The 10722-nt window shown below is 50.4% G+C and overlaps 1 pseudogene; it reads left to right on the forward strand.

Moving 5' to 3' along the window:
- The first annotated feature begins 448 nt into the window (after positions 1–448).
- Positions 449–8383, forward strand: LOC123405625 (annotated as a pseudogene).
- The last annotated feature ends 2339 nt before the right edge of the window (positions 8384–10722 follow it).

Below are 10722 nucleotides of genomic sequence, written 5' to 3' on the forward strand. Positions count from 1 at the left end.
TCAATAAATGAGACTATTTACTATACTAGTTTATGATACTATGCATTATAAAGATATTATCATATCATAATATTATATGCATGATGCTACTACTATATGATACTACTCTCCATTATGAGTAGCCTTAGGTGGTAAAGTTGGTTTGGGAATAAATATCTTAGAGCTAAGTGGGTTTTGAACATTTGAACAGCTCCATGGATGTTTGGTGGATGACGTTGAATGGCCAATAGTGTTTGGACCACGTGGTACGTTTCGATGCAGAGGGGCAGTGACGCCGACACCAGACTGGACGTCATAAATAGCGCCACGGGAAATCTGACCACTACAAGTTCTCTGGAGCTCATGCGCTGATGCGCACCGTGCTCGCCCAGTTGAAAACACGCGCGGCGCCAACCGAGACTTGGCAGTGTGAGCCACCACCTGTTACGTACGTAGCATTCCCGCATCCATGGCCACGACCAGCACCAAGCACGTCGTTCTGTTCCCCTTCCCCGGCCAGGGCCACCTCGCCGCCTTCCTACAAGTCGCGCGGCTCCTCCGCCGAGCCCTCCCCGGCGACGTCAAGATTACCATCGTCTCAACACCGCGCAACGTTGCCGCCCTACGCGCTTCCTCCTCCGCGTCAGCCTCTTCCTATGTGATCGGCTTCCACGCGCTGCCGTTCGTCCCGGCCGACCACGGCCTCCCAGCCGAATGCGAGTCCACTAGCTCCCTCCTGCCCCCGGAGTTCCTCATCCTCTTCGAGGCCTTCGAGTCGCTCGAGCCCGCCTTTGACGCCTACGTCTCCGGCCTCGTCGAGCACAAGGACGAGTGCGTCGTCATCGCCGACACGTTCGTGGCGTGGACGGTGCGCGTCGCGCGCCGGCGCCGGTGCGGGCACGCTATCCTCGTGTCCTGCGGCGCGCTCGGCACGGCCATCCTTTACGCCCTGTGGAAGAACATGCCGGCGCTGCCTTTCCAGGACGACGGCCAGCTGCTCCGCCTGCCCGAGCACCCGGAGGTGGTGCTCCACCGGTCCCAGCTGCTGCAGGCGTTCGTCTCTGGCCCGTCTCCCGGCATAAACCGGGTGACCGCGTACATGCACCGGCAAATACTGTTGAAATTTGGAGGTGGGCCTCAGGCCCATTAGAGAATTTCAGAAAAATCTACAAAGGCCCATGTAGGTGGTGGCATGACAAGGTGGTGGGAGTTTAGTCCCATCCCGCTAGTGGAGGAGAGTTTGGACCCCTTTATAAGGATCTCTCTTTCACATGCTATTGGAGAGTGAGAAGAGAAGGTGCCCTCGCGCACTCTTCCTCCGTCGCCCGCCTTGCCACGCCTCGTCACGACGTGCCGCGGGTTTCGGGAATGAGCCGAGCTCATACCTACGCGCTTATTTTTGCCGGTCAGGAACGGAGAATACGTAACGGACAAGGCACGATCCGAGACGTCGGATCGTGCCCGTTACCGACTCGGACGTGGGTTCGGCCCACGTCTCTCCACCCAGTCGCCTTTATAAGCACGCGATTGCCTACCCTAGCCGTCACGAAAATCAGATCACATCTGCCTCACGCGTTCGTTCTTTGAACTGCTGCTGCCGCCGGCGACTCCGTCCTGTTTACCGCGTACACGGTCGACGGGAGAGCAGGCCTCCGAAACCTCGCCTCTCCGGTTCCTGTACGGGAGAGGGGCGATTAGGTTTTTGGGGAGCGATCACGCGACTGCTCGCCTCCGTCCGTCTACTTCGTCTACGTCCGCGTCGCCCTCGTCATCGCCATGTCTTCACCAACCGAAGCTGACCGTCTCCGCGAGGAAGCCGAGAAGAAGACGGCAGAGGATACTGTCGCCGCCGCCGCTGCTGCTACGGCCAACTGGCCGATTGGAGGGTATGACTCATTTATCCTCATGTTCGTATTCATCCTAGCAGTACTACTTGTTTGCATAGATGTATCCACTATATGCGTAGTATGTGCTAGGTTAGCTCAAGATCAGTATGTCATTAGTCTAGTCAATGTCATGCTAGTTATTATTTCGTGGATTAATATACTCGGAAAATTGCCTATTTACTCAACAATCCAAAAACCTAATTTCTGTAGGAATTTTTCGAGTAATGGTTTTGCTGCTGCACTGAAACCGGATAAGTTTACCGGTACTTTTTTCAAGCGTTGGCAAACGAGAACCACCTTATGGCTCACGGCTATGAACGTGTTCTGGGTAGCCGGTGTCACTCCTACGGAAACTATCACTCCTGAACAGGAGAAGATGTTTAAGGAGGCCACCATCCTATTCCTTGGAGCAGTCATTAGCGTGATCGGAGATAAGCTGGTTGATGCATATTTACATATGCATGTTGCCAAGGACTTGTGGGAGGCGCTCGAATCTAAATTCGGGGCCACCGACGCTGGGAGTGAGATGTATGTTATGGAGCAGTTCCACGATTACAAGATGGTTGACAACCGTTCTGTATTGGAACAAGCTCATGAGATAATATGCATAGCTAAGGAACTTGAGGTTCTTAAGTGCAATTTGCCGGGCAAGTTTGTCGCGGGCTGTATAATTGCTAAGCTCCCTAACTCCTGGAGGAACTTTGCTACTACTCTGAAACATCAGAGGCGTGAGTTCTCAGTAGAGGACATCATCGGCCATCTGAGTGTTGAGCAGAACTCAAGAGCAAAGGACTCCAATGGAAAAGCGGTGGAAAGCTCTTCTGCTGCCAATATGGTACATCAGAGGAACTTCAATTCTCACAAGCCCAAGGGAAAGAACTCTGCCCAACAGAATACCGACTTCAAGAAGAAGGGGAAGAAGCCCTTCAAGAAGAATAAGAAGGGAGATGGCTGCTATACTTGTGGTTCAGAGGAACATTGGGCGAACAAATGCCCAAACAAGTACAAGAAGCCGGCGCAGGACTCCAAGTCTGCAAACATGATTGTGGGCAACAATGAAAGTGGTGCATCTGGGTACGGTAATTTACTTACTGTATTTACAGTTTGTCAGTCCACCGATTGGTGGGTGAACACGGGTGCAAATATTCATATGTGTGCTGACTTATCATTGTTCTCTTCTTATCAGGCCACCGGTCGCGGGTCCGTATTGATGGGAAATGGCGCGAGTGCTTCTGTTCTTGGTGTTGGCACGGTCGATCTGAAGTTTACTTCGGGAAGGATCGTGCAGCTGAAGAACGTGCAGCATGTCCCCGCCATCAAGAAGAATCTCGTTAGTGGCTCCCTTCTGTGTAGAGAAGGGTTTAAGTTGGTGTTCGAGTCTAATAAAGTAGTAGTTATGAAATATGGACTTTTCTTTGGAAAAGGTTATGAATGCGGAGGTCTGTTCCGCCTTTCTCTAGCAGATTTTTGTAATAAAGTCGTGAACAATATTCATTCGAGTGTTAATGAATCTGAAGTTTGGCATTCACGTCTTTGTCACATAAGTTTCGGTGTTATGTCGCGGCTAGCAAACCTGAATTTAATCCCAACTTTCACTTTAGCCAAAGGTTCTAAGTGCCACTCGTGTGTGCAAGCAAAGCAACCTCGCAAGCCTCACAAGGCTGCAGAGGAGAGACACTTGGCACCATTAGAACTCATACATTCTGATCTTTGTGAGATGAATGGTGTGTTGACTAAAGGTGGAAAGAAATACTTCATGACATTGATAGATGATTCCACTAGATTTTGCTATGTGTATCTGTTAAATACTAAAGATGAGGCTCTACACTACTTTAAAATCTATAAGGCAGAAGTTGAGAATCAACTTGAAAAGAAAATTAAACGAGTCCGGTCTGATCGTGGTGGAGAGTACTTCTCAAACGAATTTGATTCATTTTGTGCGGAACACGGCATTATTCATGAGAGGACGCCTCCCTATTCACCCCAGTCAAACGGGGTTGCCGAGCGGAAAAACCGTACTCTAACTGATTTGGTTAACGCCATGTTAGATACATCGGGTTTATCCAAGGCATGGTGGGGGGAGGCTATATTGACCGCGTGTCATGTCCTGAATAAAGTTCCTACAAAAGATAATGAGGTCACTCCCTACGAGGAGTGGTCGAAGAGAAGGACGACACTCTCGTACTTACGTACTTGGGGCTGCTTGGCGAAAGTCAATGTACCGATCCCCAAGAAGCGTAAGCTTGGACCAAAGACTGGACTGCGTTAATTAATTTGGGATACGCTAAGAATAGCGTAGGCTATAGATTTCTAGTAGTGAAATCAGAGGTACCTGACGTGAAGGTCGGTACAATAATGGAGTCGAGGGATGCTACATTCTTTGAGGATATATTTCCCATGAGAGATATGCAAAGCACTTCTAGACAGGAATCTGAGATAACTCCTGAGCCTGCCATTCCTATGGAATATTATGAACAAACACATGATGAAAATCCTGAGGAGGATGACGAGGAAGCCCGTGGTAGGGGCAAGAGACAAAGGACTGCAAAGACCTTTGGTTATGATTTCCTCGTATACCTCGTGGATGATAATCCCACTTCTATTTCAGAAGCGTATGCTTCTCCAGATGCTAATTACTGGAAAGCTGCGGTCCGTAGCGAGATGGACTCCATCATGGCTAACGGGACATGGGAAATCACTGATCGTCCCTATGGTTGCAAACCATTGGGATGCAAGTGGGTGTTCAAAAAGAAGCTTAGGCCCGATGGTACGATTGAAAAGTACAAGGCTAGGCTTGTGGCCAAGGGCTATGCCCAGAAAGAAGAGGAAGATTTCTTCGATACTTATTCACCTGTGGCTAGACTGACCACCATTAGAGTACTACTCTCATTGGCGGCCTCTCATGGTCTTCTCGTTCATCAAATGGACGTTAAGACGGCTTTCCTGAATGGAGAGCTAAATGAGGAAATCTATATGCAACAGCCAGATGGCTTTGTGATAGAAGGTCAGGAAGGAAAGGTGTGTAAGTTGCTGAAATCTTTATATGGTCTGAGACAAGCACCTAAGCAATGGCATGAGAAGTTTAATACAACTCTCACATCTGTTGGCTTCGTTGTTAATGAAGCTGACAAATGTGTATACTATCGCCATGGTGGGGGCGAAGGAGTTATATTGTGCTTGTACGTTGATGACATACTGATATTTGGAACCAACCTCAAAGTAATTGAGGAGGTTAAGTCTTTTCTGTCTCAAAACTTTGAGATGAAGGACCTTGGGGTGGCTGATGTTATCTTGAACATCAAGCTGTTGAGAGATGATGAGGGTGGGATTACACTTCTGCAATCCCACTGTGTTGATAAGATTTTGAGTCGCTTTGGATATTCAGACTGCAAAATTTGTCAAACACCATATGATCCTAGTGTGCTTATTCGAAAGTTTAAAGGCACAACTATAGATCAATTGAGATTCTCTCAAATTATCGGTTCACTTATGTACCTAGCTAGCGCAACGAGGCCTGACATCGCGTTTGCTGTGAGCAAACTTAGCCGGTTTGTTGCAAACCCGGGCGATGTTCATTGGCGTGCTGTTGAAAGAATTATGCGCTACTTGAAAGGTACTGTCAACCACGGGCTTCACTATACGGGATTCCCATCGGTACTTGAAGGGTATAGTGATGCAAATTGGATCTCTGATGCTGATGAGATGAAGGCCACTACTGGGTATATGTTTACTCTTGGGGGTGGTGTTGTTTCCTGGAAGTCTTGCAAGCAAACGATCTTAACAAGATCGACAATGGAAGCAGAATTAACAGCATTAGACACATCTGGTGTCGAAGCAAAATTTCTTCGAGATCTTTTGATGGACTTACCTGTGGTTGAGAAGCCGGTTCCGCTATCCTTATGAACTGCGATAATCAGACGGTTATTGTTAAAGTGAAGAGTTCAAAGGACAATATGAAGTCCAACAAACATATAAGAATGAGATTGAGATTGAAGTCTGTCAGACGTTTGAGAAACTCCGGAGTGATAGCGTTGGATTATATCCAAACGGCTAAGAATCTGGCAGATCCCTTTACTAAAGGGCTATCACGTGTTGTGATAGATAGTGCATCGAGGGAGATGGGTATGAGACCCACATGAGTTGCCATGGTAGTAACCCAACCTATATGATCAGAGATCCCGTGAAGTAGGACCTGGGAAAACAAGCCAGTGGTGAACTGAGGAGAGTAACTTTACTAACCCACTCCGTTGGAGATGCAATACTCTCGGATACTGTACGGTAGGATGACTACTGTCTTAATGTGTTCTAAAGCTTATATGTAAGCAAGATGTTGTCCTATAGAGCGATCTTTGGAGGAACACACATATATGAGCTTGACTGCTGGTCACAGTCTATGAGGTTTGGGTGATCTCTAGTAAACTCATGAATAGGCCAGGAGTGTGACTAATATGCTCCACCCGAGGGGTCACCTTCGGCAGTCTAGTACTAGTAAGACTTGTGGTGAAGCTCTTTTACGCCAAGCTGAAAATTCAAGGCATAGTCCATTGTTCAGTTGTAAAAGAGTGTAGCTACTTGTTCTAGGTGAAGCTCAACCTTAATAGGTCTTCACTGAAATGCTGGTATATTAAAACAGTGATTGGAACGAGGGAACATGATGTGCCCTTGAGATATGGTGGGGATTGTTGAAATTTGGAGGTGGGCCTTAGGCCCATTAGAGAATTTCAGAAAAATCTACAAGGGCCCATGTAGGTGGTGGCATGACAAGGTGGTGGGAGTTTAGTCCCACCCCGCTAGTGGAGGAGAGTTTGGACCCCTTTATAAGGGTCTCTCTTCCACATGCTATTGGAGAGTGAGAAGAGAAGGTGCCCTCGCGCACTCCTCCTCCGCCGCCCGCCTCGCCACGCCACGCCTCGTCACGACGCGCCGCGGGTTGCGGGAATGAGCCGAGCCGAGCTCATACCTACGCGCTTATTTTTGCCGGTCAGGAACGGAGAATACGTAACGGACAAGGCACGATCCGAGACGTCGGATCGTGCCCGTTACCGACTCGGACGTGGGTTCGGCCCATGTCTCTCCACCCAGCCGCCTTTATAAGCACGCGATTGCCTACCCTAGCCGTCACGAAAATCAGATCACATCTGCCTCACGCGTTCGTTCTTTGAACTGCTGCTGCCGCCGGCGACTCCGTCCTGTTTACCGCGTACACGGTCGACGGGAGAGCAGGCCTCCGAAACCTCGCCTCTCCGGTTCCTGTACGGGAGAGGGGCGATTAGGTTTTTGGGGAGCGATCACGCGACTGCTCGCCTCCGTCCTTCTGCTTCGTCCGCGTCGCCCTCGTCATCGCCATGTCTTCACCAACCGAAGCTGACCGTCTCCGCGAGGAAGCCGAGAAGAAGACGGCAGAGGATACTGCCGCCGCCGCCGCTGCTGCTACGGCCAACTGGCCGATTGGAGGGTATGACTCGTTTATCCTCATGTTCGTATTCATCCTAGCAGTACTACTTGTTTGCATAGATGTATCCACTATATGCATAGTATGTGCTAGGTTAGCTCAAGATCAGTATGTCATTAGTCTAGTCAATTCCATGCTAGTTATTATTTCGTGGATTAATATACTCGGAAAATTGCCTATTTACTCAACAAATACGGCATGGGTACCTGACGGACGCGATGTTGGTGAACACGGTAGAGGAGCTGGAGCCCACCGGACTGGCCATGGTGCGCCGCACTCTCGGCAGCAAGGTCCCGGCCTGGCCCATCGGCGCTCTCGTCCGCGATGGTTCCGGTTCGGAAATGGCCCCGTCGGAGACCGACGCCGCCGTCATGCGCTGGCTGGACTCGCAGCAGAAGGCATCCGTTCTATACATCTCGTTCGGGTCGCAGATCTCGATACTTCCGAAGCAGATGATGGAGCTGGCCACGGCACTGGAGTCCACCGGCCGGCCTTTTATCTGGGCCTTCCGTCCGCCGATGGGATTCGACGTCGACGGCGGCGAAGAGTGTCTGCCGGAGGGGTTCGAAGCGCGGGCGCGCGCTGCCAGCCGCGGCCTCTCGCATGGCTCCACGGGGGCGGATCAGGTGAGGATGGATGGGCGCCGCAGGTGAGGATCCTCGCGCATGGCTCCACGGGGGCGTTCCTGAGCCACTGCGGGTGGAACTCGGTGCTGGAGAGCCTGACGCACGGCGTGCCCATCATCGGGTGGCCGCTCTCGGCGGAGCAGTTCTACAACGTCACGATGCTGGCGGAGGAGTGGGGCGCGTGCGTGGAGCTGACGCGGGGGAACGACCCGAAGAGCCCGGTAGCGGAGAGCCGCAAGGTGGCGGAGGTGATCGAGACGGTGATGGGGGACAAGGCGATGCGGCGGCGGGTGTCGGAGGTCTGAGAGGTGATGAGGAGGGCGTGGGCGGAGGATGGCGGATCTTCCAGGGCGGCACTCGGGGAGTTCTTCACAGCCATGAACCTCTGTGCTGCGTACCGGCGACCGCAACGCCATGCAGCGTGCATCTTAGCAGATTGAGTATCCGATAACTTTTTGGACGTGCAGCCCCACTTCATGGGTGACTTTGGACTGTACGATGAAGTCGAAATGGCACGAAAGATTCCCATAAATGGCTGAAAATTGTTGTGTGATATGTTGTGCAAGTACATCTATTCAATGATATTTCGCCCGATCTTGTTTTATTTTTACTTTTCACTTTCAATATTGCATAATTTAAAATAATAAAAAACCCTAAAAAGCTGATGTTGAATTTTTAGGCATGATAAATCTATGTTTTCATGGCATTTATATCCGCGTGACGTTGAGAGATTTAATTTTCATGCACGATATTTTTCTGACTAAAATATAAACCTAGACAGATGTATATTTCATAGTGTCGGGTTGCACCCCCCGCGTCGCCCTCCTCTCGCGACACGAGGGAAACCATATAGCCGTTGCCGCTTACAACCCCTATCATCGGAGAGCCAGCCGGCGAAGCCGCGCTGGACCCAGGAATGTGGCGGTAGGGCGGATCTGTGTCCCTCCCTCCCCCCTCTCATCCGACCACGGACACCGCTCCACGCCTCTCTCCCGGCGCCCTCCCTTCCCCTCCCCACCCACCCGTGCTGCTGGTCCGGCAGCGGCGTCTTCGCCCCCTGGGCGGCCTGGCCCCACGCGTCTCCGGCTAGTCGCAGCCCCTCCCCCATCCTCAGGCGTCGCGGAAGCTTCCTTCCCACACGCTTCCACTGTTGGAATTATGCCCTAGAGGCAATAATAAATGTATAGTTATTATTATAATTCCTGTATCAAGATAATAGTTTATTATCCATGCTATAATTGTATTGAATGAAGACTCATTTACATGTGTGGATACATAGACAAAACACCGTCCCTAGCATGCCTCTAGTTGGCTAGCCAGTTGATCGATGATAGTCAGTGTCTTCTGATTATGAACAAGGTGTTGTTGCTTGATAACTGGATCACGTCATTGGGAGAATCACGTGATGGACTAGACCCAAACTAATAGACGTAGCATGTTGATCGTGTCATTTTGTTGCTACTGTTTTCTGCGTGTCAAGTATTTATTCCTATGACCATGAGATCATATAACTCACTGACACCGGAGGAATGCTTTGTGTGTATCAAACGTCGCAACGTAACTGGGTGACTATAAAGATGCTCTACAGGTATCTCCGAAGGTGTTAGTTGAGTTAGTATGGATCAAGACTGGGATTTGTCACTCCGTGTGACGGAGAGGTATCTCGGGGCCCACTCGGTAATACAACATCACACACAAGCCTTGCAAGCAATGTAACTTAGTGTAAGTTGCGGGATCTTGTATTACGGAACGAGTAAAGAGACTTGCCGGTAAACGAGATTGAAATAGGTATACGGATACTGACGATCGAATCTCGGGCAAGTAACATACCGAAGGACAAAGGGAATGACATACGGGATTATAAGAATCCTTGCACTGAGGTTCAAACGATAAGATCTTCGTAGAATATGTAGGATCCAATATGGGCATCCAGGTCCCGCTGTTGGATATTGACCGAGGAGTCTCTCGGGTCATGTCTACATAGTTCTCGAACCCGCAGGGTCTGCACACTTAAGGTTCGACGTTGTTTTATGCGTATTTGAGTTATATGGTTGGTTACCGGATGTTGTTCGGAGTCCCGGATGAGATCACGGACGTCACGAGGGTTTCCGGAATAGTCCGGAAACGAAGATTGATATATAGGATGACCTCATTTGATTACCGGAAGGTTTTCGGAGTTACCGGGAATGTACCGGGAATGACGAATGGGTTCCGGGAGTTCACCGGAGGGGGGCAACCCACTCCGGGGAAGCCCATAGGCATTTGGGGGGTCACACCAGCCCTTAGTGGGCTGGTGGGACAGCCCACCAATCCCCTATGCGCCAAGAGAGAAAAAATCAAAGGAAAGAAAAAAAAGGGAAGAAGTGGGAAAGGGGAGGGACTCCCTCCCACCAAACCAAGTAGGACTCGGTTTGGGGGGGAGAGTCCTCCCCCCTGGCTCGGCCGACCCCTTGGGGATCCCTTGGACCCCAAGGCAAGGTCCCCCTCGCTCCTCCTATATATATGGGGCTTTTAGGGCAGATTTGAGACGACTTTCTCACGGCTGCCCGACCACATACCTCCATAGTTTTTCCTGTAGATCGTGTTTCTGCGGAGCTCGGGCGGAGCCCTGCTGAGACAAGATCATCACCAACCTCCGGAGCGCCGTCACGCTGCCGGAGAACTCTTCTACCTCTCCCTCTCTCTTGCTGGATCAAGAAGGCCGAGATCATCGTCGAGATGTACGTGTGCTGAACGCGGAGGTGCCGTCCGTTCGGTACTAGATCGTGGGACTGATCGC

This window comes from Hordeum vulgare, chromosome 6H, assembly GCF_904849725.1.
Source record: "Hordeum vulgare subsp. vulgare chromosome 6H, MorexV3_pseudomolecules_assembly, whole genome shotgun sequence".
Classification (NCBI taxonomy): Eukaryota; Viridiplantae; Streptophyta; class Magnoliopsida; order Poales; family Poaceae; genus Hordeum; species Hordeum vulgare.